Here is a 27,217-nt window from a genome sequence, read left to right as displayed (position 1 = left end):
GGAATAGACACAGACCTACTAGAGAATGGACTTGAGGATATGGGGAGGGGGAGGGGTAAGATGTGACAGGGTGAGAGAGTGGCATGGACATATATACACTACCAAATGTAAAACAGATAGCTAGTGGGAAGCAGCCGCATAGCACAGGGACATCAGCTCGGTGCTTTGTGACCACCTAGAGGGGTGGGATAGGGAGGGTGGGATAGGGAGGGTGGGAGGGAGGGAGGAGCAAGAGGGAAGAGATATGGGAACATATGTATATGTATAACTGATTCACTTTGTTGTAAAGCAGAAACTAACACACCATTGTAAAGCAATTATACTCCAATAAAGATGTTTAAAAAATAAAAATAAAAAAATACTGTCCCAAGAAAACTACAAGGGAAGGAAAGATGAAGTCATAACAGCTGATCATTGAATAATGACTATGTTACACAGGACACATCTTCATGTTAAGAGTCAAAAGGATGAGCCCTTCACCTTAGTGATACACTCAGAGCAACGTGAACATCACACCACTACATTTTTGTCTGCCAAAAAAATCTAACAGAAGAGGAATCAGTTTATGTAGTTAAACTCACGTGTACTCTTTGTGGATTTTTAAAATATATAATTTAAACTAACATGGTTTGTCCTGGCACTCTTGACTCTAGTTATCATTACATATTTGGCTGTGTGTTATCTTTTCCTAGACTCAACCATTCATGCCCAATGAGTAATACATTTCATAGTTATATATTTTTGAAGGAAGAATCTCTCAATTATATTCTAAACTCCTATAGAAATGTTAGGATAATGAATAACAAGAGATTTTCAAATAGCGTCTTTTAGGATGTATTATTGTTTTGTTATCATTTGTGTCTATTTTTAAGTATGTATAAAGCACACTATGCTCCTGTATTTAAATTTGGCAAACAGCCATATGTATGTTTTCAATTTTGTCTCACAGGCACCAGTTGGCATTAAAGTGACCTAATTTTTTTTGTACTGTTGCTATTTTTTGTTCTATTTTTTAAATTAATTTATTTATTTTATTAATTTTTATTGGAGTATGATTGCTTTACAATGTTGTGTTAGCCTCCACTGCACAACAAAATCAATCAGCCATACACAAACAGATATCCCTTCCCTTTTGGACTTCCCTCCCATTTAGGTTACCACAGTGTATAAGGTAGAGTTCCCTGTGCTATACAGTATGTTCCCATCAGTTGTCTATTTCATACATAGTATCAATAAGGTATACGTGTCAATCCCAGTCTCCCAATTCCTCCCATCCCACCCCTTTCCCCCTTGGTATCCATACATTTGTTCTCTACGTCTGTGTCTCTATTTCTGCCTTGCAAATAAGATTATCTATACTATTTTTCTACATTCCTCATGTATGCGTTATTATACGATATTTGCTTTTCTCTTTCTGACTTACTTCACACTGTATGACAAAGGAAGCGAAAATATACAATGGAGAAAAGACAGTCTCTTCAATAAGTGGTGCTGGGAAAACTGGACAGCTACATGTAAAAGAATGAATTAGAACACTCCCTAACACCATACACAAAAATAAACTCAAAATAGATTAAGACTTAAATGTAAGACCGGACACTATAAAACTCATAGAGGAAAACATAGGCAGAACACTCTTTGACATAAATCACAGCAACATCTTTTTTGACCCACCTCCTACAGTAATGAAAATTCAAACAAAAATAAACAGATGGGACCTAATGAAACTTAAAAGCTTTTGCACAGCAAAGGAAACTATAAACAAGATGAAAAGACAACCCTCAGAATGGGAGAAAATATTTGCAAACGAATCAACAGACAAAGGATTAATCTCCAAAATATATAAACAGCTCATGCAGCTCAATATCAAAAAAACAAACAACCCAATCCAAAAATGGGTAGAAGACCTAAATAGACTTTTCTCCAAAGAAGACATACAGATGGCCAAGAAGCACATGAAAAGATGCTCAGCATCGTTAATTATTAGAGAAATGCAAATCAAAACTACAGTGAGGTATCACCTCACACAGGTCAGAATGGGCATCATCAAAAAATCTAGAAACAATAAATGCTGGAGAGGGTGTGGAGAAAAGGGAACCCTCTTGCACTGTTGGTGGGAATGTAAATTGAAACAGCCACTATGGAGAACAGTATGGAGGTTCCTTAAAAAACTAAAAATAGAATTATCATATGACCCAGCAATTCCACTACTGGTTCTATTTTTAATGTAAGTCTATTTTGTTCTCCAATTGTCAAGTCCAATTTTGTATAAGGGACCAGAAAAGAAATTAAAAGCTTCTGCAAAATCACTAAGCAAAACAATAAGCAACCCAATGGAAAGGGGGAATGTACATGGCAAAGACAATTCAAGGAAGAAGTACAGGGACTTCCCTGGCGGTCCAGTGGCAGGGGCTCCGTGCTTCCACTGCAGGGGCACAGGTTCCATCCCTGGTTGGAGAACTAGGATCCCGCATGACTCATGCAGCATGGCAAAAAAAAAAAAAAAAAAAAGTACACATGACCATGTTAGTTTTATAATATCTGGTGGAGGTGAGAATTACCAGACAAGAATTCTTGTAATCACAGTTCGTTCAGTATAATTTGAAACACCAATTGACAAACTTAATTTGTGAATATCCATCAAAATTAAGAATACATCATCCTTTCAATTCATTAATTCCACTACTAGGAATTTACCTTACAGAAATACTTGCACAGGTGCACAGATAAGGTCTGAGCAACACCTGGATGGTCTATCAATGGTCAATGATTACAAAAAACTGGAAACAGCCTAGTTTGACCATTTGTAGTGGAAAGTTTTAGTACATTATGGGTATTTCCATACAGTGCAGTACTAGTCAGTCACTGAGAGAATATCCTGATATGGAAAGATCTCTAAGATTTACTAAACTAAAAAAAAAGTTTATAAATAATACACAGAATATGGTACACTGATTTAAATACATTTGTGTATGTGTCTATGTACATGTGTATATTAATATATTTCACCAATATTTACTTCAGAAAACCTGAAGGATAGTGGAGACACAACAACAAACAAAACAAGCATATCCTCTACTCTACTTTCATGGGCTTACAATGCAGAGAGCAAGAAGGTAAAACAGAAAACGAAAAGAAGAAAAACAAATACAATTACTTTACAGCTTTATGAAGGGCACAAAACAGCATATTCTAACTTTAAAAATACCATAGGGTAAGGTTGGCCGGAACTACTTCAGTTAGGTTGGGCAGCTAACGCTTGTCTCTGATGAGGTGACACTTCAAATGGAAACAATAATCAGAAGACCAGTTATTCACAAACTTAGGACTTGGGGCTGAAAAAGGAAGGTGATCGTGAGAGGGGCAGTTGAAAGAGAAGCCAGGAAGGAGAAGTGGCAGAATGTAAGGGTATGTTTGGGGTAAGGAATAGAAGGTCACCAAACAAAGTGTTGTCAGTTATTGCCTTTGGGGAGGAATGTGGACCTAATGAGGATGAGGATGAAGAGTGAAGAGGAACTTTCCCATTTTACTTTGTGAAACTCTTTACTCTCGGAACCTTTTACTAAGAGAATGTATCCAGGTTAATTATGTAACCAAAATAATAATACTGCTTGTGTTATACTATAAAAGTTAAGACTGGAGGGAAAAATAGAACTCAGATACACATGGCTCAAGATTCTAGCCCAGCAGCTAAAGTGTTTTTATAGCTTCACCTGATTTTCTAACTGTGTAAAGAGAAAGTATGATTTTAACTTTCAGTCATTTTTTGAGGTCCTCCCAAATTGTGTTTTCTTTAAGTTACTTAGAAATGGCACAACTTCCACACACGAAATGCTTCCTTTCTAGTAGAAAGAAAATAGACACATGACAGGACATAATTGTTTCATTAGTATTCATGTCTTGGTGTTTTCCTTGTTCTCAGAGTGCTACTTTATCATTAGGGTGTATGGTGTCCCAATTTTGTTCAAAGGAATAACTGGAGAACTAGAAATTTAGGTTAACATGGAAAGATGGCAAAGATGGCTCATAAAATCCAGAACTGTAAATGACCTTAGCCATTCCTCTCACACTCTCCTTTTAGAGGTGAAAAACTGAGTCTTAAAGTGACCTGCCCAAGGTCATACAGCCAGTTATGGACAAGTCAAGAATTAAATACAGATCTTCTGAATTAATACCAGATCTCATTTCTGATACACAAAGGCAGGTTTTTTGTTTCAGATGTAACTTTCAGCACAGAGAATCAACATGGAGAACTCAGTATTTCAAATCAGGAAAGGACAAACGTATAACAACATACAAAACATGTATTAAAGGTTCTGGGAGTATGATCCTAAATTCTGAAGAAGACACCGTCAAGGGATCAGCCACCTCTTGCAGAATTGCTCCGCCATCTCCACCCTCTTAGTGACCTTGTCAGAGACAAGATGCTGAGCTGAGGAAAAGGGCTCTAAACACACCATTATACTTCATTTGTTCTCCATCCAAATCTGTGACCAAAGGATGGAACAGGCAAAGAGGGAGAAATCAATATTGTTGCATTCAGTTGGAGTGATGTGATTGAAACCAAAGGAGGAACATGATGGATAGAAGAGTCCCAAGTGACTGCACAGCCAAAGGAAAGGTCTTGGTAATGAAACACAGCCTACCTGTACAAATATTTTGGCAAATAACACTCAACCTGAAATCTATAAATCTGCTTTTTGTTGAATGGCTTCACAGTGGTCTGAGGAGTTTTTACAAGGTTTGTGTATATGATATAAACCAATAAGATTGGTAATGGGACCACTGCCACAAGTGAACAGTCAGTCACATGGTCTCCTCAGAAGCTGAAATAGGAATGGCACTTCTCCTACTGCCCGTTTTTCAACTCTACCAAAGAATTTAAAAAGATAAGTTAACAGGTACAGAAATATGTTCTATTTAGGCCACATGTTCCTTAACAGGTACAGAAATATGTTCTATTTAGGCCACATGTTCCTTCTTTCATTCTTTCTTCATCCAACAAAGATATTGTTAACCATATAGGAGGCACTGTGCCAGCACTGGGAACATAGGACAAGTGCAATGGATGCTCTGGTTTATGTGTGTTCTAGTAGGGGACACAGAAAATCAAACAAGTAACAGTACCTGTGTGCAAAGCATTAATGATGAGGAAGTAACTGGTAGTTAATAGAAGGGGAACTTTTAGCAGGGAGACATAACTCTTTTCTTGCAGGGAGGATTGAGGTAAAGAGGGGAAGAGTAAGAAAAATATTTCAAACAAAATAAATACAAAAGCCTGGAAGCTAGAAAAATAATGGCATAATCAGAAACTTACACTAGTGGAAGTGTAATGTGCAAGGAGTAATCTGAAGCATAGTCAGAGTCATGATAAACCAAATTAAGAAGACTGAATTTTAGTATAAGGATAATGGAAACTATTGAAGGATTATAAATATAATACTGTTATATAATACTTTACATATTTCACTGTTATTATCAGTGATAATTATCACTCACTTGGACTTCGTAGGAATTATACAAAAGTTATAATCCTTATTGCCCAATAAATACATAAACTGAATACCTTCATATTCCTGCTGTTAAAGATTGAGTCATCCTAGATCAGCCATAGGAGAGGGATCTGCTCTATTATGTTTATTATATACTAGATACATATGTAGAATCATATGTAAATGTGTTAGAACCAACTATATATATAATATGTTTGAATATATGTATATATGTGTTAGAACTAGTTCTAGGCTTAACCTCTGCTTAAGGTAACTCTAGATTCCATGGTCAATTAGATTCATATGAAGCTCTACTTAAAATTTTGCAGCCAAGACCCCCAGTTCACTCAACAGTGAACAATATCCAAATAATAAATATTTATGGAAAGTCTACTGAACACAAGGATTAGTCCTCTCCAAGGATTTGCAATGGACAATCACAAACCAGGCACAGCATCTTGAACTGAGTCAAAACTAGCCAGAACCTTAAGGAGTCAAGAAATGAGACTGAGTTAATAAGAATGTTTACCTTTCTGCATGCTACTCTTAGTGGCAATCTTCAGGATGAAATTTTCTAAATATAATCAATTTTCTTCTGTTTGCCTATCCATTGAGAAATAATGAAGGATTTACTATGTGTTAGGCATATATTTGCTAGGTGACAGGAACACAGAGGAAAAAATTAGACCCAATTCCTGCCCTCTGAAGCTTACAAACTAATAGGGAAGGCAGACAATAGAGAAATTGTACATGTGACTAGCACAATGAAGGAGTACTGAGGGAATGTACATCAATGGTACCTAATGTAGTCATTTGGAAAAAGAAAGAATCCTGGTTTTAATCAAACAAACCAAATTCTCCAAAACACTGAAGAGTATTAACGCAAATAATGATCACGTTATAGTTAGTTCATTGTGTATAATTCTAAGAATTGGCTGTTTCCAATTTTCCTCTAAATTTCATCACTTTGCATAAAAATGCTTGAGGGTGAGCATTTCTTTGAACTGTCTTTTAGGCTCTCCTGTTCAAGAATGCAAGTCTGAAAATTCCTAGGATGCCATTTTGACCACCCAGTTCTGCAAATCTCTCTCCTTGACTGATTAGAGTTCACATCTGACACCAAAAATCTTCCAGGACATCTGTCTTCCTCAGTTCTAAAGAAAAAACCCTTAGACCAAATTCTTGGTTTTCTCCTTTTCCAACTCTTAACATTTGTGAATTTGCTTTGCTCATGAATAATGCAACTTGGTAAAGTATCATCTCTGGTAAGAACTTTCGTAACTGTCCAGCACAAACAGGATTATTCCCGGATGACAATTACAACAGTAAGTTATGACTCAGAACATCATGTGAACCCAGTTAAATGAGGTGGTGGAAACTAAATGAAGTAAATCAAAATTAACAGAAAGGAAGGGAAAATGTCGAGGAACCAAAACTAAAAGCACAAATAATTTGCCAAAGACACTAAACTGTATAAATAATCATTCAAAAGTATTGGGTATAAGGTGAGCACAGGTTTCTAAATCATTTAATCTAATTGTACTTCTAAAACAATAAGGCCTGGATACCCAATCACCATGGGAATTTTAAAGGGTCATCTGATAGAGCTGCCTGAAACGAGTGGAGAAGAAAGTTAAGATAGTTATTTAATTTTCCTACATCGGCACTACACGCGGAGCCAAATCACTCCAACATGTGCACTGGAGTCTCATTTTAGATTCTTCTTATATACGTGCAATATAATAAGATCTTTGTCATTCTTTGACTATTTCATTTAATTATTTTACAACCAATCCTTTTTCATATTTTTTCTTAAGTATTTTGTTTTCCCCATTCTCACATCATCTCTTATTTAATAAAATATTGTGGGGTAAGGGAATAAGTTAGAAATCATTTGGAACGTAGTAAGTACTAAGTTTTGTCCACCTTTCATTTCTTTAAATTTTTATTTAATCTAATTGCTGGATTCAGACAGTCAGGAGAATTCTGTTCCAGAGGCAGTGGGAACACTTTTCTTTCTAAGATATTAGAGCCAGAGATGGTGACTAGAGATGGTAACTTGTCCAGGGCCAGCACTGGCCTCTACTGTCCCTTCACAACAAGAGAAACATCCCTGCCAGGCTGTCCCAGATGGAAGTTTAGCTGTGGTTGTCAGCAGTCACCTCCCTTGGTGCCTGCCTATGTCCCAAGTCTGATTCTTCAGCTATTCTGGCAATTCTATGAATTACTCAACATCCTTACAGTAAAACTCTTTCTGCTTCATCCAGCCAGAGTTGGTTTCTATTTCTAGCCACAAAGTGCCCTGAATAAAACAAGGAGATTTATTGGACTCTCAGACCATTAGTGTACTGTTTCCTGGATGGCGCTGGATGGTCCCCTAAATTTATAGCTTACGTATATTTCTTAGGAACCAAAAGTAACTGGTGAAATAGAGTTGGGCTCATTATACTGGATAGATTGCTCTCATTTTAACACCAGACTTCAGGTAGTCATAGGAATTCCATTTAATAAGCCTAAAGTTAAACAAAGTAATAAAAGAAGGATCTTTTTGAGCTATTATACACCTGGGTTGAGTTTGAAATTTTCCTGGAATCAGGAACAGTTCAGTCCAAATCCACTGGATCTTCCACAAGTAAGCCAACACCAAGGGAAGATTTAGGTCTTTAGTACTCTTGGACTAATTTTTCATATCTTCCGTTATTTTGTTAAATTTCTGCTAAAGCAAAAGTGGCATCCAGAATGAACATTCATGCAGTTCTCCTCATTTTACCCATTATTGACTAATATAACCTGAAGAAATTTATGCCTCCTCCAAAGTATCCAATTTAAATTAGGTTTACATGGCCTAGAAAATTTTGATACAAAAATCTAAAATTATTCTCCTGTTTCAAGTCAAGAATACATTCAGCTGTGAATAGCAGAAAACCCTACCACAGTGGCTTAATTAATAAGTAGCATATTTGATACATTAACAAAGAGTCTAGACTAGCCCTTCACCTCAGCAACACCTCCAGGAACCCAGGAAGTTTCCAGCTTCCTGTTCCTTTATTCCTAGCGTGTGGTTTTTCCTCCCTATGGTCATGGTTGCAAGATGTCTTGCATGTCTAAATATCACTTTCATGTTCAAAGCAGAAAGAACATACGGGGGTAAGGAAAACCTTTTTCTTGGGAAAAATTATTTTTTTCATCTGAAAAATGAAACTCTTCTGGGGAACTTCTGCCTTCATATTATTGCACAGAGCTATGTTCATGATCACTTTTAGCTGCAAGAAAAGTTGGAAATTCAATAGTTGCTTTCCAGCTCCGTGGTATAAGAAGGTAAGGTATGAAGTAGTTCAAATGAGCACTAAATGAGTCAACTTACAGTATTGGTCATGTCTCATGACACAGTTTTGATCAAGTAGACCCAGTGATTCCAAGGCCTTAATGGAAATGTGACCAGATTTTTGGTTTGTGTTCATTGTTATTTATTTGGTCCACAAGTACACTAAGTAAAGCATCATCCTCATTTTGAAGTACACATCATCAACATTTCTCTTTAGCTAATAGTCTATTTTATTTTGGATAACTGTCTGCATTACTTACCTATTGCTGCATAACAAATTACATCAAAAGTTAGCAACTCAAAACAGCAAACATTTATTATCTCACCATTTCTGTGAGTCAGGAATCCGGGTGTAGCTTAGCAAGGCGTCTTTTCCTCAAGGCCTCTCACAAGGCTGCAGTCAATGTTTGTCAGCAGGGACTGCAGTCTCATCTAAAAGCTCAACTGGGGGCAGATTGGCTTTCAAGTTCATTCACATGATTCTTGACCGGATCAGTTTCTCTCTGGCTGTGGTCAAGGCCTACTTTGGTTCCTTGCCACATTGGCCTTTTCCATAGTGCCACTGACAGCATGACATCTGGCTTCCTTAAGAGGAAGCTAGAAAGAAAATAAAAGAAGAGCAAGATGGAAACCATAGCTTCTGTGTAACCTCATCTCAGAAGTGATATCTCATAACCTTTTCCATATTCTGTGTATTAGAAGATGGGCACCAGGTCCAACCCACATTCAAGGTGAGAGAATTACACAAAGGCATGAATACCAGGAGGCAGGTTTCACTGGAGACAATTTAGAGGTTGCCAACATTATGTACATTGTCTATGTAATTTGGCAGTCAATTGGATGTTATTATGAGACATGGTCTCTAATCTAACTCATATATTACTTGATTATATCTTGCACACACTGAGAAAAATCTGGTATTGCATTATAGTTGGAAACTTGTTTAAGAAAATATTTTCTTAAATTCTAAGCTTAGTTAAATTTTGTTTAAATAATTCTTTGGAAAGCTGCTAACCAGATTTACCCTAGTCCCTCTTCCAATTCCTAAACTACATAAAGGATTGGATTCTTTATTATGTTAATTACTGAATTCTTTTAGAAATGTTACTACTGTCAATAATGTCTTACACTTTATATTTTCAAGTTTGGTATTAAAAAGTGATATTGATTTGAGGTATCTATCCTGTATTAAATATCTTTGTTCAGTTTTATAATTTGTAAGTTTCTCCATTGATTTTGCCTGGTTTTCTATTTAAAAGGTCCCATCATCTGCAAATAAATGAGACTTGTTCCTACCCTTTTGATTCTTATACCACTGATTTATTTTTCTAATTCTTTTGCATTAACTAAGACTTCCAATATTATGTTGAAAATTTGTAGTAATAGGAAAAATCTTTTTTCCTTTTTCCATTTTTAAAGGTTATACAACTACAGCTTTTTCAATAGTTATGACCATTGCTCCAAATTATTTAACAGAATGTCTGATATTGAAATATCATTATTTTCTTTGGGAAAAATATATTCAATTATTATGTATTTTTTAAATGTTATTAGATTTAATTGAGTTTGGAAGCTTTTTGTCATATAAGAAATTATCTGTTCCTTGAGAGTTAAGTAGAATGCATATTTAAAACTATTTGGTCCAATAATGTTAATCTTTGGTCCAAAGATGTTAATTAAAAAGAAAACTATTTGGTATTGGAGCTTTTGGGGGTAGAGGTATTTGATTATATTTTAATTTCTTCCCTCATAATTGTCATATCCAAGTTTTTCATTTAATCCTGTAACAATTTTGTATTATATGTAGCTCCAGAAATTCATCGATTTCATCTCAGTTTTCAAATTTTTAGCTATTCTGTTGTTCATGATATACTTTTATCATACTTCGATCTCTATATTATACAAGGTTTTCTGTAGGTCTTTTAAAACTATCTTTTTGTTATTGATCTCTAAGTTTATGATTTTTCTTTTATAGAATTTGAGACTTCATTTATAAATATTCACATATGTGCAAAAAGAATGCATATTCTATGTTTTGGAGTATAAAATTCTGTTTACATCTACTGTTTAGGTTTACTAATCCCAAGGTTTTTTTCCAAGTCTTCTAAATCCTTCCTTTTTTCATTTTTGTCTTCTTGATCAGTTTGTCTTCTCAAATATATATTAACAGCACTAACTACAATTGTTGATCTATCTACTTTATCCTCATAACTTATCTTTTTTCATAATACAGGTAGATGAATATATTTTTCCATCATTTTCTTTTTAATCTATTTATTTTTCTAATATAAATAATATTCACATCTTTTACTTATATTGTTTAACAGCTTAAATTGTATTTATCTGTTATTAAAATTGATAATAGTTTTCCATGTTTTTAACTAGTTATTTTCAACTTTTCTGTTTCTTTTCAGTTTAAATGTCGCTTGTAGACAATGTATTATGGCATTTTATTCTCCCTCGGTGCCTCTGTGATTTGATGTGCATGTTTAATTTATTTATATTTACTTTAATTACTATCTTATTATGATTTATCCTGTCATCCTACTTCATATTTTTTATGTAACTATTCTTTATTTCTTATTTAATTTTTTTCTCCCTTTCTGCCTTTCATTGATTAGATCAGTATTTTTTCCTTCTGGTTTGAAAATTAAAATTTTTGATTGGTTTCTGGTAATGTATTAAATCTTATTAATTTTTTTAGAGCCCGTTAATATCTATTTCTTCCCCTTGAACAAAACAAAGACCTCAGCCTGCTGTCAAAATCTTCTGATTTCTGCTTGTTCCCTGCTCCTCGCCATATATTGGTATGATCTAGAACTTTAAATCTAGATTATTATAGAGCTATGCTATACAATGTAGTTACAATTAACCACATATGGCTACTCAAATTTAAATTCCTTAAAATTAAATAAAATTTAAAACTCAGTTCCTTGGCCATATTAGCCACAATTTATATCATAATACCCATGTATGATTAAGGACTATCATATTGGACAGTGAAAATAGAACATTTCCATCAGAAAGAAAGGTCTACTGGATAGCACTGTTATAGATATATACAAATAATTACACGTTTTTTTCATTGTTTATTTCTTCTGAAATCTTTTTTTCCTCTGTACAATACCTTCTATAGAATGTTTTCTATAGGTTTTATATGTTTTATATGACCTGTATGTGTATTTCAGAGTGCTTTTATTTTATTCAATCTGGTGTTTAAATAATAGTTTACTTATATATAAAATTCTAAATTTGAAGTTATTTTCCTTCAATACTTAAAAAATATTACTTTAATATTCTGCTGCCATTGAGAATTTTGATATCAATTAATTTATAGTGAGATGTTATTTTTTTTAGACACTTAGAATTTTGTCTTTGATGTTTTAAATTAAATGTGTCAAGATTTGGGGTTTTCCTTACTGATGTTGTCTTTTGCTCTATGGGCCCTTTTGATCCGATTCTTCTTTCTTTAATTCTTAGCCATTATTTCAACAACAACAAAAAATGCTGGGCTTCATCAAGTTTTACCTAATAGATCAAAGCTGACCTTTCTATTTCTATTTTCATTCTATATTTTAGTTCTTCTTAGATATTTTCCATCTCTCCATTCCTCTATTGCACCTTCTAGGAAAAATTCCGTAGCTAGATTCTTGATCTCACTGATTTATTCTTTGGCTACATCCATTCTTCTGTTATATGTTTTATTCCTATCTTCATTTGATTCTTCTTCTTTACTGATAGTTCCTGCTTCATATTTGCAGTAACTTCTCCTCTCTGTAGATAGCTATTTATTTTAAATTCTTGTTTTATCTGGGCCATTAATTCAGCTTGTTCTGATGAGTTTCTTCAGTACCTACTTTTCTTTTAAGGGTTAGTACACCTCCTTAATTACCTTCACTTTTTTAACCATTTTTTTTTTCCTCTTCCTATGAGCTTAAATTCTGCTAGGACTACTGATTACCTTAGCTGGTAGCACTTATTTGGGAGTAGAGATCAAAGCTCAGACCTAGCATGTGTTCTTCTCCCGGTACCTTTAGGGGGTATGGAAATGACTTAGAGAGAAGAGCCTCTATTATTGCAAATTTGGAAGCCTCTATTTCCAACCCAAGCCCCAATCCTGCCATTCACTGAACTCCCATTTCTTTTGCCCAGGCACTGCTATTCTGGAGTCTGATTCCCTCTGTTGTAATAATCTTGTCCATTAAGCAAGGAGAGGGTACCAGCCTCCCCAGTTGAGATGGTAGCTATCAGCAGTCCCCACCCCCAGCACTTCATTACCTTGCTCATCCACTGGTGTTGGCACAGGGCTGCGGTGTCCCCTCACTACAGTGTATTGGAGAAAACAGTGATTCATTCAGGGCAATGCAGGATGAAGAGATGAGGACAATTAGCAAGCTCCTTCTCTCAGTTAGCAGCATCTGGTTCTCTTCAGGTTTGGACAGCTGTTCACCTCCCAGAAAATGACCCTAACACCCTTTGTTACCACTAGAGTTGTACTGCTTCTGTTATCAATCATCCTCCCTGTTGCTTGTGTAGCATTTCCAGGCTGAGTTTAGGGAAAAGAGCCAGTCTCCTGTGCTAGTTTGCTGTGTTCTCCAGAAGTCTCAGTTTTTTGGTCAAAGTTTATACTCTGGCCTGATTCAGACACGGCCATAGGCCCAAGTAAACAAAGAACAAGTGATACCTTAATGTGAAAAATTTCCAGGAAATAAAGGACTCCAAACTTGGAAGGAAAATTATATATCCCATTTCCACTGAAAACTGGACCAGGGAAAAACCTCACTTTGAAAAAAAAAAAAAAAAAAAAAAAAAAAAGCCTGAAATGGCTTATCCATTCCTAGCTTTCATTATTCCAGATTTTGAGAGCAAAACTATTTATGATTTTTCTCAAAATATATAGAATACTATTACAGCTCGTCAAAAAAAATTCTAAACTCTTACTATCAAAATGGTAGATATAAATTATTGGCAATCAGACATAACTAATAATCACTAAGTTATCAGCAAAATTTTATACTTTTATTAATCAGTTTCAACTTATTTTTATGTGCTAGGCATTTCCAAGTATATTATCTCATCTGTTTTTGGCAGTCACCTCGAGAATCATCCTTAGAGATAAAGAAAGGTGAAAAGAAGTTGTGACTTGTCCAGGGTCACCTAGGTAGTAAATGTTGGAGCTGAGGTTGAAATCCAGGTGGAACTCTCTTTTAACTGCCTAACTTGCATTTATGTTGTTTAAATGACATTAAGGATGCACATCAGAAGATAAGGGTAATTACTCAGGAAATATTTACATCTGTCAAAAAGCTGTCCTGGATGTACACCTGGAAACCATGTACTTTGGCTTGATGTTTTATTCATTCTTTTTCCTTAAAGTTTTTTTTTTTTAATCTACATATTATTTCAGAAACATATTGCTACCTCTCTGGGGGTAAACATGTGGTAGTTTCAGGATGAAGTCATACACATAGAGCACCTGGGCTCTGTGGTTTCCCCCATGTGGACATTATTTAGGGAGTTTTCATTTAAGCAATAAGTGAGAGTCTTTTCTACAGTTTAGGGATTGGAACAGGGTTTAGGATAACCTAGGGAGTAGCTTTTCAATGAATTATTTAAGCAAATTTTAACTGAGTTTAGAATATATTTTTTTCTTAAACCAGTTTCCAAATACCATACTAGATTCTTCTCTGTATATCCAAGTTATGGTCAGGTAATAAATGAGTTACTCAGAGTAAAACCAAGTATAAACCTCATAATAACACCTAATGAACCAAATTAGAAAAATACACAGTTACATGCTTTGTATGCCCAGATATTTAGGTCAGAGATTTTTTTCACCTAAAGAAATTATACCTTAAAAAGAGGGAATCACCTTACAGACTCAGTCACCTTAGAGGATGTCATTTCAACTACTTTATTATGAACAAAAAAATATAGTTTATGGTAGAAAAATTCTACTGTAACGACCTCTATCACTGCTAGGGTTTTGGATGCTTATAGAAGTCACCTTCAGAACTTGTAAAAAAATTATTCTGAACATATATAATCATTGTTCTTGTAGATATAGGACCAATTACAAGTGAACATTGTAAATACACATTTTAAAAGATGAATTAAAAAAAATAATTCTTAATGTTATGTGAATAGGCACCTATGGTGCAGGACAGAATTTCTAATTACAACATCATATATAATTCAAAAGTAGCACTTCTCAAAAATATATGGAATATGACGTTGAAAATGTCATAGGAGAGAGCTTAAAAAGTTGCTCTGGTGGTGATGAAGACCCACTGTTTAAAGATACATGTGACAAGTTGAGCAATATTGTTTCATAAAAGTTAGAAGTGGAAAAAATACTGCTCAATTATTATATTATATAATAATGGTACTTTAAATGTGTAGATAGTTCCAAATTTATTAAATATTTTTAGTTCGATAGTTGATTATTTTACCTATATCCCCAAATATTCATATGTTCAAGATGGGAAAAAAATTCAAGAATCCTCTCACAATGCTTTCTATTCAAGGGCAACTAATATTTGGGCACCTGCACTAAACCTCCAAATCTCTGCCATGTACCAAGTTGTGGAGTTCAGCCCAGCAAAACGAGCCACCATGCCATCCGCCCTAGAAGCAGCCGTTACTCTGAAAGATCATGAAGTGTGAACACAGCCAGGTGTAGGACATTTCTGCAGGTTTCAAGCACAATCTTTAGCTTGGTTCACTTTCTGAACAAATGATATTAATAATGGCGCTATAAATACAAATTATTGAATTAACTTTAAATAAACTGAAGAAGAATAAATATTCAAGCAATGACCATCCAAAATATGTTGTTGGGGAGACCTTCAAGATGGCGGAGGGGTAAGTCGCGGAGATCACCTTCCTTCCCACAAATACATCAGAAATACATCTACATGTGGAACAGCCCCTACAGAACACCTACTGAACGCCGGCAGAAGACCTCAGACCTCCCCAAAGGCAAGAAACTCCCCCCGTACCTGGGTAGGGCAAAAGAAAAAAGAAATAACAGAGACAAAAGAATAGGGACGGGACCTGCACCAGTGGGAGGGAGCTGTGAAGGAGGAAAGGTTTCCACACACTAGGAGCCCCTTCGCGGGCGGAGACTGCGGGTGGCGGAGGGGGGAAGCTTCGGAGCCACGGAGGAGAGCGCAGCCACAGGGGTGCGGAGGGCAAAGCGGAGAGATTCCCGCACGGAGGCTCGGCGCCGAGCAGCACTCACCAGCCTGAGAGGCTTGTCTGCTCCCCCGCCGGGGCGGGCGGGGCTGGGAGCTGAGGCTCGGGCTTCGGTCGGATCGGAGCGCAGGGAGAGGACTGGGGTTGGCGGCGTGAACACAGCCTGAAGGGGCTAGTGCGCCACAGCTAGCCGGGAGGGAGTCCGGGAAAAGGTCTGGAGCTGCCGAAGAGGCAAGAGACTTTTTCTTGCCTCTTTGTTTCCTGGTGCGCGAGGAGAGGGGATTCAGAGCGCCGCCTAAACGAGCTCCAGAGATGGGTGCGAGCCGCGGCTATCAGCGCGGACCCCAGAGACGGGCATGAGACGCTAAGGCTGCTGCTGCCGCCACCAAGAAGCCTGTGTGCGAGCACAGGTCACTCTCCACACCTCCCCTCCCGGGAGCCTGTGCAGCCCGCCACTGCCAGGGTTCTGTGATCCGGGGACAACTTCCCCGGGAGAACACACGGCGCGCCTCAGGCTGCTGCAACGTCACGCTGGCCTCTGCCGCCGCAGGCTCGCCCCCCCAGCATCCGTACCCCTCCCTCCCCCCGGCCTGAGTGAGCCAGAGCCCCCGAAGCAGCTGCTCCTTTAACCCCGTCCTGTCTGAGCAAAGAACAGACGCCCTCAGGCGACCTACCTGCAGAGGCGGGTCCAAATCCAAAGCTGAACCCTGGGAGCTGTGCGAACAAAGAAGAGAAAGGGAAATCCCTCCCAGCAGCCTCAGGAGCAGCGGATTAAATCTCCACAATCAACTTGATGTACCTGCATCTGTGGAATACCCAAATTGACAAAGAATCATCCCAAAATTGAGGCTGTGGAATTTGGGAGCAGCTGTAGACTTGGGGTTTGCTTCCTGCATCTAACTTGTTTGTGGCTTTATGTTTATCTTAGTTTAGTATTTAGAGTTTATCATCATTGGTAGATTTGTTTATTGATTTGGTTGCTCTCTTCGTTTTTATATATATATATATATATATTTCTTTCCTTTTTCTTTTTTTGTGAGTGTATATGTGTATGCTTCTTTGTGTGATTTTGGTCTGTATAGCTTTGCTTTTACCATTTGTCCTAGGGTTCTGGTTTGTTTGTTTTTTTTAGTATACTTTTTAGCACTTGTTATCATTGGTGGATTTGTTTTTTGGTTTGGATGCTCTCTTTCTTTTTTACTACTTTTTAATTTTTTATTTTTAATACTTTTTAAATTTTTTATTTTAATAACTTTATTTTATTTTATCTTTTTCTTTCTTTCTTTCTTTTTTTCTCCCTTTCCTTCTGAGCCGTGTGGCTGACTGGGTCTTGGTGCTCCGGGCCAGGTGTCAGGCCTGTGCCTCTGAGGTGGGAGATCCGATTTCCTCTGAGGTGGGAGAGCCGATTTCAGGACATTGGTCCACCAGACACCTCCCAGCGCCATGTAATATCAAATGGTGAAAGCTCTCCCAGAGATCTCCATCTCAGCATTAAGACCCAGCTCCACTCAATGACCAGCAAGCTACAGTGTAGGACACCCTATGCCAAACAACTAGCAAGACAGGAACACAACCCCACCCATTAGCACAGAGGCTGCCTAAAATCATAATAAGGTCACAGACACCCAAAAACACACCACCGGACATGGTCCTGCCCATCAGAAAGACAAGATCCAGCCTCATCCACCAGAACACAGGCACTAGTCCCCTCCATCAGGAAGCCTACACAACCCACTGAACCAACCTTAGCCACTGGGGCAGACACCAAAAACAATGGGAACTATGAACCTGCAGCCTGCGAAAAGGAGACCCCAAACACAGTAGGTTAAGCAAAATGAGAAGACAGAGGAACACACAGCAGATGAAGGAGCAAGGTAAAAACCCACCAGACCAAACAAATGAAGAGGAAATAGGCAGTCTACCTGAAAAAGAATTCAGAGTAATGATAGTAAAGATGATCCAAAATCTTGGAAATAGAATGGAGAAAATACAAGAAATGTTTAACAAGGACCTAGAAGAACTAAAGAGCAAACAAACAATGATGAACAACACAATAAATGAAACTAAAAATTCTCTAGAAGGAATCAAGAGCAGAATAACTGAGGCAGAAGAACAGATAAGTGACCTGGAAGATAAAAGAGCGGAAATAACTACCACAGAGCAGAGTAAAGAAAAAAGAATGAAAAGAATTGAGGACAGTCTCAGAGACCTCTGGGACAACATTAAAAGCACCAACATTAGAATTATAGGTGTCCCAGAAGAAGAAGAGAAAAAGAAAGGGACTGAGAAAATATTTGAAGAGATTATAGCTGAAAACTTCCCTAATATGGGAAAGGAAATAATCAAGTCCAGGAAGCGCACAGAGTCCCATACAGGATAAATCCAAGGAGAAACCCACCAAGACACATATTAATTAAACTATAAAAAATTAAATACAAAGAAAAAATATTAAAAGCAGCAAGGGAAAAACAACAAATAACATACAAGGGAATCCCCATAAGGTTAATAGCTGATCTTTCAGCAGAAACTCTGCAAGCCAGAAGGGAGTGGCAGGACATATTTAAAGTGATGAAAGGGAAGAAACTACAACCAAGATTACTCTATCCAGCAAGGATCTCATTCAGATTTGACAGAGAAATTAAAACCTTATAAAATTAGCTCTGCCAGCACAACTTCATCCAACCCCACTCAACCTTTCCAAGATTTTCTCTGCAAAAAATCAGATCTTAACAGACCAGGGATTCTCAACCTTAGCATGACTGACATCTGGGACTCAGTGCACTGACCTGTGCACTGTAGTATATTTAGCTGCATCACTAGCCTCTACTTACTACACGCCATTAGCATCCCCTCCCTAGTTGTGACAACCCAAAACGTCTCCAGATATTGCCAGATATTCCCCTGCAGGAAAATCTCCCCCATTGAGGACAACTGACCTAGACATTGTATGCTCAATACTAGAATGTCAGTAATGGCTGCTACTACATTTTCTGGCTAATTAATTCTAAATAAGAAAAATATGTATGAGATGAGGGAGGAAAGGTTGGCATTAATAACATTAGGGGCAAAATGAAGATGGCAGAGGCAACTATAGACTGCTTTTATTTTCCTTTCTGCTCTAGGGTCTTATAAAGCCTTCAGCAGGAAGAGAACCTGAGTCAGCTTTAGTTCTAAGCTACAAACTAGTTCACTCCCAACTTTGTGTACACCTGGAGCCTGGCAAGTTTCCATCTGGTCTCATGAAGTTTCTGGATGGCTGCATTCTAAATGTGACCCAAGACAGCTGGAGTCAATTGTGGAAGCAAGGCTGGGGCGCCCTTCAGTCTGTCTGTTCTACTAACCATGAACCCATGTTCCCTCCCTCAAAGGTGTTCCGTCAAACATCCCTAAATAGCAAAATCACAGCTACGTCCACCCTCTCTTCAGATACATGCCAAGGTGATTAAAGCCTCCTTCTGTGACTTTGTGCTTCTCAGATACTTCATACTTACTCCCAGTCGTGTGAACACTACCCCCCTTAGGAAGGGAAACGGCGACAGGTCCCACAGTTAGTGCTCACAGACTTGCTCTTGTTTTTATCTAGGCGTTAAAGAAAGAGTCAGTGTCATATGAACTTTATCAGTTCTGTGTGCCTTTTCTTTTCCAAGTTCACAAAATGGAAAGCCGTTTAATTAAAATCAAGTGGTCTGAGCTAACCTTCCACTTCTCTCTCCATCTGTGGAGTATTTGCTTCCAGATATACTCGGGCTGTTCCAATTTTTCTGGGCTGACACTGGTCCAGTTCACCCTGCCACAGTATCAAACACACAGAAGCAAACACGTTTCCAAAGATGGTTATCTCTTTGATAAGAGAGACCTGACTTCTCCCCAGCTCTCCATTTCAGAGAGAATTTCTGTTCTACGCCTTTTCTCTCTTTCACTAGTAAAACATATATACGAAAGTACCAGTTCCTTTATGTATGCTCCCTATCTTTTTCTGAAAATCACTGATGTTAAGTTTGCAAATTATAATTTTGCAAGCCAGGTGAGGTGAAGGCTTATTTTAGCTTTGTCAACAGACGTGACTTTTTTTCTCTTGCCTCTCTTCCCTTGTTAAGCAGAGACCATGTCTGACTGCAAGCTCCTTGAAGCATGCTCCCTTGTCTTCCTTTATCTCTGTCTCCCCTGCAATGTCCAGTTCACTGCCATGAACATAATAGAAATGCAATATGAATTTCTTGGACTGACCTGAATTTTATTTCTAAAGGGAATCTGGCTGCCTCCCAGCGATGCCTTCCTGCCGTTGACTCAGACGCTGACTACTCAGGTACCGATTGCCATTGTTGTGAGGGCTGCTGAGTAGGTTGGTGGTTTTCTGAAGTGGACACACCTGTCTCTCAAAGATAGCGCTGAGTCTCCACGTAATTTCACACACTGATCAGGGCACTGAGATATTAACTCACAGCCATGATCAACCTAAGCAGGATTCATTCCGGAAATTTAGTAGCGAAGAGGATAAGTTCCATGTTTTTCTTCCTAGTGTTCCAATGCCTGCCCCCTGGGCTTTGCGAGTTCTCCATATCCTTCGGTGATTCCTTGAAGGTTTATTAGACTTCCTGCTGAACAACACTGCATCATTTTTCAGATGGTTAGAAAAGTGACAGGAACAGCAAGAGCTGCCTTTCCCAGTGACCTTAATTTGCTACCACTACAGAGATTGGCTGAAGATCTAGCACCTGCTAAACTAGGCAGACACAGCTGTTCTGCATCCTGGCTCTCCCTAAATAATTACATCTGAAATTTTGCTGTACATAAAGACGTGTAAAGATTTCTTGTGTTTACGTCTTCTCTTGTTAACTTGGCCTCTGAGTATCCCTCCACTTCTGTTTTGATGTACCGACCTCATTGCTTATATGAACATTACATATGCTTTTCAGCCATTAACCCATTATTATAAACCCACACAAGAATCCTACATGATAGATTGGAATTATGCCTATTTTGAGCAGATATAACGCATACAAGCATTTGAAGGATCTTTAAAATACACAAGCCAGATAGAAAGGCAATTCAGGGACTAGAGCTCAACGATCAAGTGAATATGAATACGTTAAACCTCTAAGTGTCAGCACTCTGCAAGACGTTTCAATACTTAAAAAAATACAGATAAACCAAACTCTTTGCCTGAAGATCCCTAATGTTGATTCTGTACAAGTTCCATAATGTGGCTTTTATTAAACTCTCCTATCACTTCACAAATTGACTAGCAAGGGATTTGTCCATTCATCAAAAGCCAAAGGAACAAAGTGTTGTGGGAATGTACAGCAGCAGGTCTCATACACTGCTGTGGGAGTGTAAACTAGCACAAAGTCTTTGGAGAACAATTTAGCATTATCTAATAAACTTGAAGACGCACATACGCTGTGACTCCAATCTTCTATTTCTCGGTACATTTCCTTGAGAAAGTTCCCCATGTGCACCAGGACACATGTCCAAAATGTTCACAGCAGCGCTATTTTTAACAGCAAAGACTGGAAACAACACAAACAGCCATTGACAAGGGAATAGATAATTTAATTGTGTGTTAAAAGAAATCTCTACCCAGTCCTGTACACGTGCCCACGGGCTTGACTGCTGCCTGAGCCTAAGCCTGCTTGGGCCTTCCATGGCTCAGCCTAAACCTTGCCGAGAGCTGGACCAGGTTTAATGCCCACTCAGAAGCCGTCAGGCTGTGATAATGACCCATGCCGACATGCCGCTCCATTCCCTTCTGTATTCAGTCAAAGAATGCCTTTCAGAACCCTACCTTATTCGGAAAGAGCTTTCAGAAAGACTAACTAAACTCATGCCAGAATAATGCTGCTCTAAACATTCAATTCAGACTCAACACATACCATCCTTTGCCACTGGATGTTCTTCAACACGTATTATATTTATTTGAGTATTATATAGCAGCATAAATAAGTGCCCTATAGAACATATAACAATGGGAACCTATCTTACAAACAATGCTATGTTGCTTAGGAATACATACACGTATGGATATGTATATACATATATTGGCGTATGTGTGTGCAAAACATATATGTATATTTGCATGTGTGTTTGTGTGTGTCTGTGGGTATATAGAGAATGACTGACACAAAATAAAGAGGGAGCAATAGTTAGTCCTCAGCTTTCCCAGTCATCTCAGCCCAGCGACCAGACATGTGAGTGAAGGGGCTATCTGGAATATTCCAGTTTCAGTCTCCTCCATGTAGAACCAGGACACTAATTAGTGTGGCGTTACTGTTGTTAAGATAAAATAACGTGTGAAGTCCCTAGCGTAACGCTTTGAGCACAGCTGGCTACTCAGTAAACGACAGCAAAGTAGCAGCAGCAGCACCACCTTTAGCAGAGGCTAAAGGCTCAGGTTGCTGCAGGGTGTTTCATATCCAAGGACTTGGTTTTCAAACTGTGGTCCAGTCTGATTACCTGGATCAAAAACACCTGGGAGGGACTTCCTTGGCAGTCCAGTGGTTAACACTCCATGCTTCCAAAGCGGGGGTCACGGGTTGGATCCCTGGTCTGGGAACTAAGGTCCCGCATGCCGCACAGTGTGACCAAAAAACCCCAAACAAACAAACAAACAAAAATGCCTGGGATGCCTTTAACAATTCATTTGTGGACCTCACTGCAAATCTACAGAATTAGCATCTCTGTAGTTGGGACCAGGGACCCTGCATTTTAAAAAATTCTCCCAAGTGATTCTTCAGCAGTAAAAGATTAGGAACCACAAGTTTAGAGATTCAAATTCAGTAGTTGATGAGGTACCCCGAGAGAGGATATAAAAAGATTGGGAACAAGGGCAATGCAAGCTGCCTCTTTAATGATTACCAGGAATATCTAAAGTACAGGAGTACCTGAGATTTTAATTAATAATAATTAATTATACATACTACTTACTTACTGAATACCTGCAATGTGGCAGATATAATAAGCACATTATATTATTTCCAGTAAAATTTCTGAGTGGTGTTACTACTCCTATTTTTACAGATGGGGGCACTGAGGCTCAGAGCTGTTGAGTGATTGCCCGAGGACCTATAAGTAGAAGAGGCAGGATCTCAAACAAGGGCTGACCTACTCTTTCTATAAAGATATAAGCCATCAGATCATATTGTCGCTGTTAGGAATGAAACAACGTTATATTTACAATCATGTATGTCCTAAGGACCCGAAAGCAGCATTAATACGTGTAAGCCAAGAGGTGTCGACAGGGAATTCTTTCCTTGCTGCAACTGCTCTTCTTTAGAGCTGTAATCATTGAATAAGCCACACTTGATTTTCTGTAGGCTACAACTGCCGAAAACAAACTAACAGGAAGTTTACATGAAAATTGACACATATTTAGTATACTCCTAACTCTCCCCAGAATTACTTCAAATGGAGTTTTTGGTTGTCTGATTAACAGAGCAGGGGTCCATCTTCCATTACTAAAACTCCCCGGCTGTCTGATTCTGTTGTCCTCACACCAGCAGCAGTAATATTTCTAGACCCTTTCCATGCCCTGTGCTAAGAGCCAGAGGGAGCCTCCACGCCTATCACAGGTCCAGTCTGCTGAAGGCAGGATGTGAGAAAGGAAGCGAATGTAGTTATGGATATCCTGATAGAGACGCCTGAGTCCAAAGAAGCCGAAGCTCAATCTTGCCCACCCCATTTAACGCTGGGCTCCACTGTCAACCTGTGGTCTGCGATGGGAGGACGGGGATGGGAGAGCACGCCCCTCCCTGCTCTGAGTTTGCCATCCCTCCCAGCTACAGGCCTGACCTCTATCTCTACTTCTGGGGGTGGTGGGTGCTTTATAGACTCCAGAGGAAAGGGTGATGTGAATTTGGAGGGGGAAGGCTACAGAAACATGGCAATGGCCACATGTTCCCTAAGAGCAATTAACCTTAAAATAATTTCCACGTGGGCACTTCCCATTCTAGGATATGCAAGACACAGGCAATTCCAGGGATTAACGGGAGACGGGAAGAGGAGAAAGTACATTCTGAAGTCTTTCCAACTGCTTGAATCACCCACCAGACACATCCATTTGATTAACACTAATTCCTACAGCTGTTGGTTTTCTCACTGGCCCCCCTTAACCTCACGCAGTCAGGCCTCACCGCCAGGCATCTGAAAGGCTAATGAAGTTCCTAATCTGATTTCTCCACAAATGGAGCCCTAACTTTGCTGGAGGAGAGGGCTGCCTCTACTGCCACTGACACAGTATATTTTCTTTCCGAGTGTTTAGTGTACAAACATGCTTTTATTATCTGTAAGCATTCCCAAAATAAGCGCCTCTGGGGAAGAATGGGAGTCAGTCTGATGCCCCATCCCAGTCCCTAACGTACTTCAAAATTCTCTTATCACAGAAAGCGAATCACACGGCTCTCATTTTCCCATGCTCATGAGGTCCTTTTAGTGACTTCACATTCTATGAGCTATTTTTAGTGGTTAAACACTCACTTCTTAAGAGCAAAGCTCCTCCTGTCCATTTGTGGTCCGGGAATGAAAAGAATCTCAATATATTGACAAAGTGTTCAGCCCTATTTTATTGATCTTCTCTGGCCAGAAACTACCTAAATATTTCATGAGAGCAGAAAATATATCTGGCACCCTAAAATATTGGTGTAACAGGGTTTTTTTTAAAGGCATATTAAAATCAGTTAATGTTCACAAAAAAATCTTAAAATAAAAATAATCAATGATTACTACTTTTAAAAAAATCAAAACCCTAAAATTTAAGTATTATAGCCAAACATGTTCCCAAGGCCAATTAAACTATGGACCAATTTATAGTTAGTTTTAGTTTTTTTTTTTTTAAGGATGTAGGAAGTAGAGAAGGATAAGATTATACTCAGGATAGAATCAATTCTGGAGTTGTATTACAATGACACATATCAGCAGAACCACATTTTTTAAACTTGTATAGCTTTTTTTACCATAAGATACTTCCATCTGATTCTCTAACCTCAAATGTAAAAATAGCTTCACGAGACAATAAATTTTTCATTCTTTAACGTATCTGTTTTTACAACAGGAAGAATGCCAAATTTCGTTCTAGAAAATGTTGTCTAGATTATTTGTCAACCAAATTACAATAGGATATCAATCACATCTGAGATTTTTCTTAACCAATTCCTAAAACATTAGTTTGGACTCTTAATCCTGAAGCAAGACTTTCACAGACATCCTCATACGTCCTTGTTCACTGCAAAACAGCAAATCTCCAATGAAAAATCTCCTCTCCTTTGCTCTCTCCCATCACTGACAAAATAGAGACATCTGGGTCAGGTTTTCAAGAGAAGTACCCACTGCTTTGACTTGAATGTGATACTTCATTCCCTTAATTTAACTTCAGTTTTGTCTCTGGAAAAATACAGAAGCAAACTGAATGCTTTTTCTGTTAAAATAGCTATTTATCTGTGATTAAAACTCATACACTTTAATAAATGGGGGCCAGTAAGCTGAGCCCTTGGGAACACAGCCAAGCAGGGAGTTGAAGGCAGCAGGAGAGAGACTGTGGGAAACTTACTCTGCTTGTTCAGTGCTGAGGTCCCAGAGGGATGGGGAAAACTCAGGCTTAATTCAGGTCTGATTCAGGTCAATGTCAGGGTACAGTAAGTTCTTACCAGGTAGCAGAGGAAGGCAGTAGGAGTACAGGCGGCAAGTGACCTTGAAGTCTAGATAGGAAGAGAGCAAAATCCACTGTGGATTTAGACACTAAGGGGCATGAGTCAGACAAACCCAGGACGGCCCTGCAGGAGGCTGAGATTCAGAGTGGTCAAGGCTCGCCCCACAGCTATACTGCACCCCAGATCCAGGGCTGCAAAGCCCACTTAGCAGGTCCCCTGGGCATGGTCCCATTAGGACTGAATAGAGCTAGATCTGCAGTGACTTCAGCTGGGAGGGGTAGATACACATTATATAAAATTACTTATTTGCATTTATGACTCTTCCAGATTCTTTAAATTATCTTACTTAGCCATTAAATTGCCTTGGTTAGACAATAATTGGATTCTCTCCTTAGCAAAGTAGGAGGTTTCCTCTTTTGCACTTCGTAAGCCTGGGAAAAATGCAGTTCTTAAATGCTCCTAGATAGTTAGGTTGTTAAAATTCAGAGTTAAAGAAGCCTATGGTTTAAAAAGAATCCCAGACTTGACATTTTGTGTAGTGTTCAACAAATCCTTAACAGCCTTTCCTGGACATCAAGCCTGCACTTGACCCAGCCCTGTGGACACCTGCCCACCCCTGCAGGTAAACCTCTGCCCTCTGGCTCCCCAAGTCTTTGGCCAGCCCATCAGTCTGTTCCTTGGATCTCTGCATGCCTTATGATGGAGTCCACCATGGCCCTTGACATGTCCAAATTCAAGTCTTATGTTCATTGACTTCACTGCATCATCTGACACTTTTTTTTTTGAAACTATCCAATTTTTTTCTCTTACCATTGGTCTCCTGGCTTTTCTTTTACCCATTATTCATTCATTCTCAGACTTTTTCTCAGTTTACTTCTCTGTCTGTCCCTTGAATACTGCTGTTTTACCTAGTTCAGCTTTAGACTTTCACACTCCTTATTCTATTGACTCCTCATTGGCAACCACTTTCCTACCCACTGTTTCAACTACTTTCTGTATGTGGAAGCCCAGAACTTTCCTCGGAATTTATAATTCTATGGGAATGTCTTACACATTCCTCAGTGTCTCTGAAACTAATCTTTTTTTCACTTGCAAATCTACCTTCTCCTAAAGTCCTCACCATGATTACAAATTTGCTATTCACATAAGCTAATTCATCACCCAGCCTGTATCCTTTATTCTTTTTTTTTTTTTTACATCTTTATCGGAGTATAATTGCTTCACAATGGTGTGTTAGTTTCTGCTTTATAACAATGTATCCTTTATTCTTGACAAGAGTCATTCCCTGAGTCCTTTTATCTGGGCTCTTCAAATGCCTCTCAGCTCTATATTCTCTACCCCGTGTTCTTTCCTTAGTTCAGGGATTCCTCAGCCATTGGCTGGATTATTCCCATGGCTCCCTAGCATTTTCCTCTCCTCATGATGTTGATCCTCTCTGAAACTTTCTCCATGTTGCAGCCAAGTGATTTTATGACAACAAAATGAATCTGATTATGTTATCCCTTGCTTAATACTTTTCATGGTTTCTCCATACCAACAAGATAAAATCCAAATTCTTTAGA

This window comes from Eschrichtius robustus, chromosome 21, assembly GCF_028021215.1.
Source record: "Eschrichtius robustus isolate mEscRob2 chromosome 21, mEscRob2.pri, whole genome shotgun sequence".
Taxonomy (NCBI): domain Eukaryota; kingdom Metazoa; phylum Chordata; class Mammalia; order Artiodactyla; family Eschrichtiidae; genus Eschrichtius; species Eschrichtius robustus.
The sequence above is the reverse complement of the archived record's forward strand: the minus strand, read 5'-3'. Positions refer to the sequence as shown.